Source organism: Rutidosis leptorrhynchoides, chromosome 7 (assembly GCF_046630445.1).
Source record: "Rutidosis leptorrhynchoides isolate AG116_Rl617_1_P2 chromosome 7, CSIRO_AGI_Rlap_v1, whole genome shotgun sequence".
Lineage (NCBI taxonomy): Eukaryota > Viridiplantae > Streptophyta > Magnoliopsida > Asterales > Asteraceae > Rutidosis > Rutidosis leptorrhynchoides.
In genome coordinates, this window is record NC_092339.1 from 94,996,771 (window position 1) to 95,007,370 (window position 10,600).

Consider the following 10,600-nt stretch of genomic DNA (forward strand, 5'->3'; position numbering starts at 1 on the left):
AAAGAAATGTGTTTTCATTAGATACTCTGAACAATCAAAAGGTTATGTGTTTTTAGGTGAACACGAAAGTGGGAGCATAACTGAATTTGAATCTCGAGATGTTACATTCTTGGAAAATGAGTTTCCAAAACAAGGAGACCTTGATAAAGATTGGTCTTTATTTGAGACTACAGAATTACCTCATTCGAGTGGGAGATATTTGAGGAGTGAAGACGAAGAATTTGTTTCTTTGGATACAACTCCTCAACCTATTGCGAATGAAGATAATTCTTATCCGAGTGGGAGCAATATGGCAAATCAAGAACATGTTTCCGAAGAACCTCAACCCGTTGCTACCGAGCATAATTCTGATCCAAGTGGGAGCAATTTGGTAAACCAAGAATCTGTTTCACTGGATAACCAACCACGACGAAGTAGTCGTCAAAGTAAACCTCCACTTCGGTATGAGATCGAAGATGGTTATACTTTTATGGTTCAACTAGAAGAGGATGAACCAAGAGATATAAATGAAGCTCTCACTTGTCCTGCAAAGGATGAATGGTTCAAAGCAATGGAAGAAGAGATGGAGTCTATGAGATCCAACAACGTTTGGGAATTGGTTGATCTTCCAAAAGAAAGAAAAGCCATTGGGAGTAAGTGGATTCTCAAAATAAAGCGTAAAGCTGATGATAGTATTGAAAGATACAAAGCTCGACTTGTGGCAAAAGGCTACAATCAACAGGAAGGGATTGACTATGAGGAAACATTTTCACCTGTTGTAAGACTCACATCAATTCGTTTGATTCTAGCAATAGTAGCAAGTATGAACCTTGAATTACATCAAATGGATGTAAAGACTGCTTTCCTCAATGGAAATTTAGATGAAGAAATCTATATGGAACAACCGACGGGTTTCATTAAAGAAGGCCACGAACATAAGGTTTGTAGATTGCTTAAATCAATATATGGCCTCAAGCAGTCATCAAGACAATGGTATATACATTTTCACAATGTGATCACGTCACATGGCTTCACTGTGGTCAATGAAGATAATTGTGTTTATATCAAAAGGTCTAAAGGAAAAATAGTCATATTGTCATTATATGTTGATGATATATTGATTGCTGGAAATGATAAGGAGTATGTTTTCGAGGTTAAAAGATGGTTATCATCTAACTTTGAAATGAAGGATATGGGTGAAGCTGAATATATCCTTGGAGTTAAGATTTCAAGGGATCGCTCAAGGAAGTTGTTGGCTCTTTCGCAAGAGACTTATATCAACAAGATTCTTGAACGTTTTAACATGCATAAATCTAACCCCATAGACACTCCTATGGCGATTAGTGATACGTTGAGCATTAGAGAGTGTCCGCAAACTCCACAAGAGAAACATAAAATGAAAAATGTTCCTTATGCTAGTGCGGTTGGAAGTCTCATGTATGCTATGATGTGTACGAGACCGGATATCTGCTTTGCTGTTGGCATGGTAAGCCGATACCAATCCAATCCAGGTTTAACCCATTGGAAAGCCGTGAAAAGGATTCTTAGGTATCTTAAGGGTACTAGTCATTACTCTTTGTGCTACGAAGGAAATAATCTGCAAATGAGAGGCTATACTGATGCTGATTGGGGAAGAGATATGGATGAAAGAAAATCTACCTCTGGCTTTGTTTTTCTGTTAAACAAAGGTGCTATATCTTGGAGTAGCAAGAAACAATCATGTATAGCATTGTCTACAATGGAAGCTGAATTTGTGGCATTTTCAGCGGCTGTACAAGAAGCCGTGTGGCTTAATCGATTTTTGAGTAATTTGGGGGTTGTTGGCAATACCATTGATCGAGCATTGATATACTCTGATAATGAGGCTGCCATTGCATATTCAAAAGACCCCAAGTTCCATTATAAGACAAAGCACATAGACATAAAGTACAATTTTGTGAAAGACAAGGTTGCAAGAAAAGAAGTAAGTATAGAGTACATATCTACGCATGATATGGTAGCAGATCCTTTGACAAAACCCATACCTAGAGATGCATTTGTTAAGCATGTTAGGTCTCTAGGATTGCGTAGATTTTAATAAATGTACTATTTTAATAAATGTACTTATAAGTTTAAGTTTATATCCAATGCAATGAATTTCTTTTAAATCCTTGTTTTATTGTTCGCTCTTTGTGTTGCGAATCGAGAAAAGTATGTCGGACAGATACATGATTAGCCCACTCACATGGGTAATCAATTCCATTTCATGTGACAAATGGAAAAGTGGTGTATATTAAGCACATTGTTTTAGTGACAATTGAGAGCTCGAGATTGAGATAATTTGACGCCACATTCATAAGTATATAAATATTATGTGAATTTTCACAATTCACCTTATCTGTCATGAGTATCCAGATGTGAGTTCTTAATAGTTTTATGAGTAGATAAGTGAACTCGAGTTTTGAACATTGAGTATGTTTGAACTATCATCTGTGCAACATTAATTTAAAGACATACCTCCATTGTGAAAGGAGTAATGTTGCAGCATGTGATTCATACCACATGTGATCAAGACGACCAATAAGGGAAATAGAAGAAACGATCTCTACTTCTATGTTATGTGAGTCCCTTGAGGTATTAGTAACCTCAATTTAATGTCCTTATGACTTTTTCTTGTCTCTTGAAGCTTAGTTTAATGTTTGCTATCTTAAGGCGTTGCTTAAGGGTTATGAGTAATTCAACCTGGCTGGACGTTCTTAGAAAAGCAAGTTGACCTAAGGCCAACGGATTCTAAGAAAAGGGAAGATCATTTGAAGTTCACATTAACTTGTATTCACCGGTCGACCAATTATCTTTTGTCTTAGTGACAAGTCTTAGTGATAAATGATAATTGTGAATGCAAAAGGGTTTTATAAGTAAAACTGAGATCATGCGAGTTACTAATATGATTAATGATCTAGGACATTGCATACTAAATCTACTCTTTCCAAGATTATAGAGATGCTATATATTCCTAACAGATGTATAGCAATTGAGCTCTCAAAGTATGCCGGTCGCACAGCCTAGTTCCCAGTATGAATGGTTTGCGTACTACACGGTATGTTTTTCAAGATATATGAGTATATCAAAATTGTTTGTGTGCGAGTGGGAGATGTTAGAAAATGATTATTTATCACCCACAAACAATGAAAGAGTAGTTGAACCAACTAATGTCTTCTTGGCACATAGTACATGTTTGTTTAATATAATGGGAGTTGTTAACCCATTAAAGAGGACAATCACTACATATAACACTTAACAAACATAGAACAAAAGATGCAGAGAAAAACATACATATAATTCTATTGAGATTTTGTGAGTATACTTGTTCAAGTGGAACATTGCGAACCGTCGAAGGAATATAGGCTGTGAAACTGTGAAAGCTTTCCATTTGTGATTGCTTTCCCGACCGGTGATCTAAACGTCGATCCTATTCGCTTCCGCCGCTCGTATTCGGTATGTCTCGAACTTATATAAATTAAACAATTAGGGACCATCTCCAACCTAACCACCCTACAAAAAACAAACAACAAAACAAACACAAATAAAATATTCTTGACAAAAGTCGAGAAAGACTACAACTCGGCACCTTAAACAAGTTTATTCGTCTTGAATTTCTTAAGCTTATCCGTCAGCTATCGTGAGCATTATCTGTCTTGTATTTGTGTATACATGTTTTACGTTTTGTGCGAAGTAGTTGAAATCTTAATGATGAAAAATGATAGTTTGATTTTTTTCTGCTTCTGCTAGGATTTTGTCCTGATAGCGCCGTGCTTGTTCAAGAAAGAGAGAGTCCCTTTGACGGAGAAAGCCAGTCAAAGGTGGCTCTTCACATGAAATCATGCAAAGGAGATGCAATTCTGTGTTAGTTATTTAAGTTTTTAGAAAGTATGTTTTTGGGCTAAATTAATGTTTAAATTTACAAAATATAAAAGTTCAACAAATGATAGGTGATACTAGAATTCTACAAATGATAAAAAGGTGGATCGACAAGACCAACTGATGGATGGTTCGGCATCTAATCCGATTGAGATGGTTGGGTAGATATGTTTAGGTTCGTTGGGTGGTGATAATGGAAAGTAAACAATGGGCCCCAATCCAGGTGTGAGTTTTAAGCAGGTCGGGCTAGTGCTTACATTTAACTATTTAAGGGTAGACACTTGCATTAAAAACTCAAAATTCATTAGATAAAAAATTGTAACTCAACCTTATCCATCTGTATTCTATTTGTGTTAACTGGCATCTCAAATCTCAAACTAGTGCAGAAACCCCTGAAATCACGAGATTTTAAAGAAAAAATTATTGAATGATATGTTATATTTGAATGTTATTTAACCATGACGTAGATGTGAATATTATATAATCAACGTGTAGATATGATATAAAGAATTTTTTTTTGAATAATATGATATAATTGACGATGTTATGTAACCAAAATGTGAATTTTATATAAACAACGTGTAGATAAAATAGAATACTTCATCAAGTTCGATAAAATAGAAAAGAACAATGTTTTAGCTAATAATCAAAACAACCTCAATCAATAAGTACAATGAAAGAACTTGCGGGCATAGCCCAACGGTTCTCCCCATGTACTTTGTGTCATGGGATAGGGAGAGGTCATGGGTTCGATCCTTAGGGATGACATGATTTTTTTTAAAACAATTGAACACTAATAAAGATGGTATATATTGACCCTATATGGAGGTTTTACCGGATTCGTTCACGGACCTCTACTCAAGAACACTGCCCGAATGAATGTGTTCCTGGGTACCGTCGATCGGGTTCGGGTTTCCGCCCGAACGTGTGTGCTACGTGCAAATGATGAGGGTCGTTGAAAGAAATGATCTACTGATGCCAAAAAATCGACGTTCAAAAAAAATAAGTACAATGAAAACCATAGTCTCAAAATACAAAACCTTAACAAACGAAAGGAAAACAATGTTATGATTTCATTACTTTGGAGAACAATTTTAATGAACAATCTTATGTTCATTAAAATCAAACATCTTCTTTTTTTTTTTAATATTGTATATAATTTTGTAACAATTCAGTTCCCGTATTTTCAGTTTTTCATTTTTCACTCACCTACAACACATTCGGTCCAGAACTACACGTTCGGTCACACTGCTCTCACAAATCTATAATTAAAGTAAAACGGAATTTTGTTTAAATGTGTCCAGAGAGATGTCAAAACCTTTGAGAGATCTCCCATAAGAGAAGAGTGTAATGCAGAAGCTTCTTTTTCCAGAGTGTAAACATCGTGTAAACCTTCTGTTATTGCCAAAACATGCCATGTAAATCGGCCATTATTATGATCACATATGGGAGATGATATTTTATTATTTTATTATAGTATTATACCATGTGCAATGATAAAAAGTTATCATATATCTATATTTCTTCAAGCATGGAACCACACTCGGATGTCAGAGCAGTGTGACCCCTTGTAATGGATCCAAATGCAGACAATGCAATGCTGGCTTCATAAGCACAGTCTCCCATAGCAACAGAAGTGTCCTGTAAATCATCTGAACAAAATAATACTCGGTAACATTACGTCATATTGGAGTATAAAACAAATCTTAGTATTATTGGTCTTTCAAATGAATGATGTGACTATATGAGCAACGACACAAGTGTGGCGATATTGACCTTAATCTCAACCGACACCAGCTATGACCCATTACCAAGCCATGTGTTCATTTAGCTACCTTTAAAAATGAGATCCATTTAAGGAAAGTACATACCAGAAGTGGACTTTGCTTTAGCATAAGCAACACGCAGTTCATTGCTTGCCGGAAGTAAACCATTTGAAGCAGCTTCCATGTTACTCTGTGCTAACTCCCACTCATGCTCAGTGCCTAAAAACCCATACAACCCATAAAGAGCACAACTTTAGAGAGACTTATTTCATAAACACCGTTACTCGTGTGTGATTCTGTGATATTTTCTTATTTACAAGGACTTTTTCATAAACACCCCATCAAAGCTTCAACTCTAAATAACGTGATTAAAAAGTGCTACCTGCATAGCAAAAAAACAAAACAAAATTACTAACTGTCCAAACCTTCAAACCAACAATTCCTGCTTCTAAATAAAGATTTATTATGATTAAATTCATAAAAGTAATATAATAGCATAATACAAAATGTGTTTAGTACTATCAACAATACAAAACTTCATAACCTTTGTAGAATATTTTTGTAACTAACTTCTTCAACCTCTTTATTGTAGTACCAAATTCATATCATTTATCACCTAAGCAATATAATTTATCGAGATTAACAAAAAAAACAAAAACTAACAAAATATTAAAAAAAAATCACCAGATGACATCTGTTATATTAATACGAACAAAACCTACAAAAACACGCAATGCGATAAAATTTATTCAAATACATTGTGTGATGTATTGTATAAAAGTAAACTGAATATTAGTAGCTTCTTAGCAATGAATAAATATTAAGCAATATGATTCATTTGTAGAAGCGTGGACTTGAATATGGCACATATTAGATGAAAGTGTATATATATAACTTACATATATCATGCAAGGCCTATTAAGAACACGCATCTTGTTAGTTTCTCTTAGTCATCCATCCAACATTTTGATAACTGTTATAATTACATAAACCTTTAATTGGATAATAAAATAACATGTGCTAAGTATCCTTTATAAAACGAATCTGATAATATGAAAATTAATCCAAAACTAAATTACCAAAGTATATGTGTAAGATGTTCTATACTCAAACTCTTTTAAACTTGACATTTCATCAAACACCTAGTGTGCATTATGAAAACATATTCATAAACCACATGATGGATGCAGATGATTAACCTAAAATCCCTAAACTAACTATTTTTTTTCATAAGTACGTGTTGTGAAATTTCCATGTTTCAACTCTATCAGAAACTGAATTTCAAGAAGCATACCTTGAACATAACTCAGATGCATCAACTTCCCGTTCTAACTCTAGTACCTTCTTCATTGCCTCTTCCTTTTCTCACTGTCACAAACAATCCAATAAAAAAAAACATGAATGTCTAAAAACAAATATCAAGATATTGGTAAATGCGTCATGCATTTAAATTCTTAATTCTACCGTGAAGCTAAGATTACAGGTCAAAAGCACAATAATTGAAAATAAATAACTTTGAATTTCATATAAAAACTAAGTTTACAAAAAACCCTAAACTAACAAAATCAAGGAAAAAAAAGAAGAAAAATCAGTTAATTGTTAAAACAAAGAAGAAAAATTATATATAAAAACCAAAACTGAAACTGAAATGTCACTTATTCAATTTGAAGAAATTCATGATTTAATCCAGCGCCTTTGAAGATTATGATTTTTGGAAGGACCGATTGAGACTTTAATCTGACGTTTTTAGGGTTCTAATGTTTCAGGAAGGAAAGAAGCTACTTGCGTGGGGCTTTTTTGGAGTTCTAATTGTAGTGTGTGTTTTTTAGGGTTTTGAAAGAGGATGAAGCTTCCGAGAGAAGCATGCTAAGTTCAGGAAAAAAAAAGGCACGAGTGAGAGAGTTTCAAGAACTACTACGTATTTTATTTATCAGATATATTTCGTATAAATACAATTTTAATATGTATAAATTTAATTAATTAATTACAAATAATGATTCAAGCATCATGTCATTAGGATGTGCCATGTGTCCTTAATTATTTTTTAACATAAGGATTTTATTATACAATGATGTCATGCAATTGGCATTTTCATAGCATATAATAGATAATATAATAACAATAACAATTACTCCATAACAATTTAACATTTAACAATAGTAATAATAATAATAAATTTTTTTTTAAAAGCAAGTAACACATTTATTAACAAATCGGAATGTTACAAGGCCCAATTGTTCTATACAAAGTTTTTCTACTATATGGAACTATATAAAACGAAATTCTGTATCATTCAAGGAAATAGAGCCCATCAACACAACGGCACTTGAAAAGACGAGCTGAGATATAATAACCATACAGTACAGCCATTGCGATGACAAAGTTGGATATTACATCTCACTTAACCAAGTGTAGTGTAGTGACCCAAACTTTTCCATGTTTATATATATATTAAATGAAATTGTTATTTACATGATTAAGTGTTTCCAACATGTTAAGCAATCAAACTTGTTAAGACTTGATTAATTGAAATAGGTTTCATATAGACAATTGACCACCCATGTTGACCGGTGACTCACGAACGTTAAAACTTGTAAAAACTATACGATGACATATATATGGTTATATATATAGTTAACATGATTTTATTATAAGTATGTATCTCATTAGATATTTTAACAATGAGTTATATACATAAAAATGAGACTATTAATTTAAAAAACTCGAAAACGATATATATAACGATTATCGTTATAACAACGTCTTACTAGGTACATATGAATCATATTAAGATATTGATACACTTAGTTAATTATGTTAAATGATAAGTAAATATATTATTAAGTGTATTAACAATGAAATACACATGTAAAAATAAGACTACTAACTTAATGATTTTGAAACGAGACAAATATGTAACGATTATCGTTGTAACGACATTTAACTGTATATATATCATACTAAGATATATTATATATCATAATATCATGATAATATAACAATTTAACATCTCATTTGTTATAATAAACAATGGGTTAACAACATTTAACAAGATCGTTAACCTAAAGGTTTCAAAACAACATTTACGTGTAACGACTAACGATGACTTAACGACTTAGTTAAAATGTATATACATGTAGTGTTTTAATATGTATTCATACACTTTTGAAAGACTTCAAGACACTTATCAAAATAATTCTACTTAACAAAAATGCTTACAATTACATCCTCGTTCAGTTTCATCAACAATTCTACTCGTATGCACCCGTATTCGTACTCGTACAATACACAGCTTTTAGATGTATGTACTATTGGTATATACATTCCAATGATCAGCTCTTAGCAGCCCATGTGAGTCACCTAACACATGTGGGAACCATCATTTGGCAACTAGCATGAAATATCTCATAAAATTACAAAAATATGAGTAATCATTCATGACTTATTTACATGAAAACAAAATTACATATCCTTTATATCTAATTCATACAACAACGACCAAAAACACCTACAAACACTTTCATTCTTCAATTTTCTTCATCTAATTGATCTCTCTCAAGTTCTATCTTCAAGTTCTAAGTGTTCTTCATAAATTCCAAAAGTTCTAGTTTCATAAAATCAAGAATACTTCCAAGATTGCAAGTTTACTTCCAAGTTTTCTAAATCCATTCCAAGTAATCATCCAAGATCAAGAAACCTTTGTTACTTACAGTAGGTTATCTTTCTAATACAAGGTAATAATCATATTCAAACTTTAATTCAATTTCTATAACTATAACAATCTTATTTCGAGTGGAAATCTTACTTGAAATTGTTTTCGTGTCATGATTCTGCTTCAAGAACTTTCAAGCCTTCCAAGGATCCTTTGAAGCTAGATCTATTTTTCTCATTTCGAGTAGGTTTATCCAAGGAACTTTAGGTAGTAATGATGTTCATAACATCATTCGATTCATACATATAAAGCTATCTTATTCGAAAGTTTAAACTTGTAATCGCTAGAACATAGTTTAGTTAATTCTAAACTTGTTCACAAATAAAAGTTAATTCTTCTAACTTGACTTTTAAAATCAACTAAACACATGTTCTATATCTATATGATATGCTAACTTACTGATTTAAAACCTGAAAACACGAAAAACACCGTAAAACCAGATTTACGCCGTCGTAGTAACACCGCGGGCTGTTTTGGGTTAGTTAATTAAAAACTATGATAAACTTTGATTTAAAAGTTGTTATTCCGAGAAAATGATTTTTATTATGAACATGAAACTATATCCAAAAATTATGGTTAAACTCAAAGTGGAAGTATGTTTTCTAAAATGGTCATCTAGACGTCGTTCTTTCGATTGAAATGACTACCTTTACAAAAATGACTTGTAACTTATTTTTCCGACTATAAACCTATATTTTTTCTGTTTAGATTCATAAAATAGAGTTCAATATGAAACCATAGCAATTTGATTCACTCAAAACGGATTTAAAATGAAGAAGTTATGGGTAAAACAAGATTGGATAATTTTTCTCATTTTAGCTACGTGAAAATTGGTAACAAATCTATTCCAACCATAACTTAATCAACTTGTATTGTATATTATGTAATCTTGAGATACCATAGACACGTATACAATGTTTCGACCTATCATGTTGACACATCTATATATATTTCGGAACAACCATAGACACTCTATATGTGAATGTTGGAGTTAGCTATACAGGGTTGAGGTTGATTCCAAAATATATATAGTTTGAGTTGTGATCAATACTGAGATACGTATACACTGGGTCATGGATTGATTCAAGATAATATTTATCGATTTATTTCTGTACATCTAACTGTGGACAACTAGTTGTAGCTTACTAACGAGGACAACTGACTTAATACACTCAAATCTTTTAAATATAATAAAAATGGTTGTAATTATATTTTGATCATACTTTAATATATATGTATATATTGT

General features: G+C 32.5%; 1 long non-coding RNA gene across 1 annotated transcript; it reads right to left on the reverse strand.

Annotated features, from left to right (window-relative positions):
• Nucleotides 1-5,092: 5,092 nt before the first annotated feature.
• LOC139858681 (uncharacterized) lies at nt 5,093-6,617 on the reverse strand. Its single transcript, XR_011763030.1, has 3 exons — nt 6,542-6,617; nt 5,748-6,024; nt 5,093-5,528 (listed from the first exon to the last, which is right to left on the reverse strand). It is a non-coding gene; the product is annotated as an uncharacterized lncRNA (long non-coding RNA).
• Nucleotides 6,618-10,600: the final 3,983 nt, after the last annotated feature.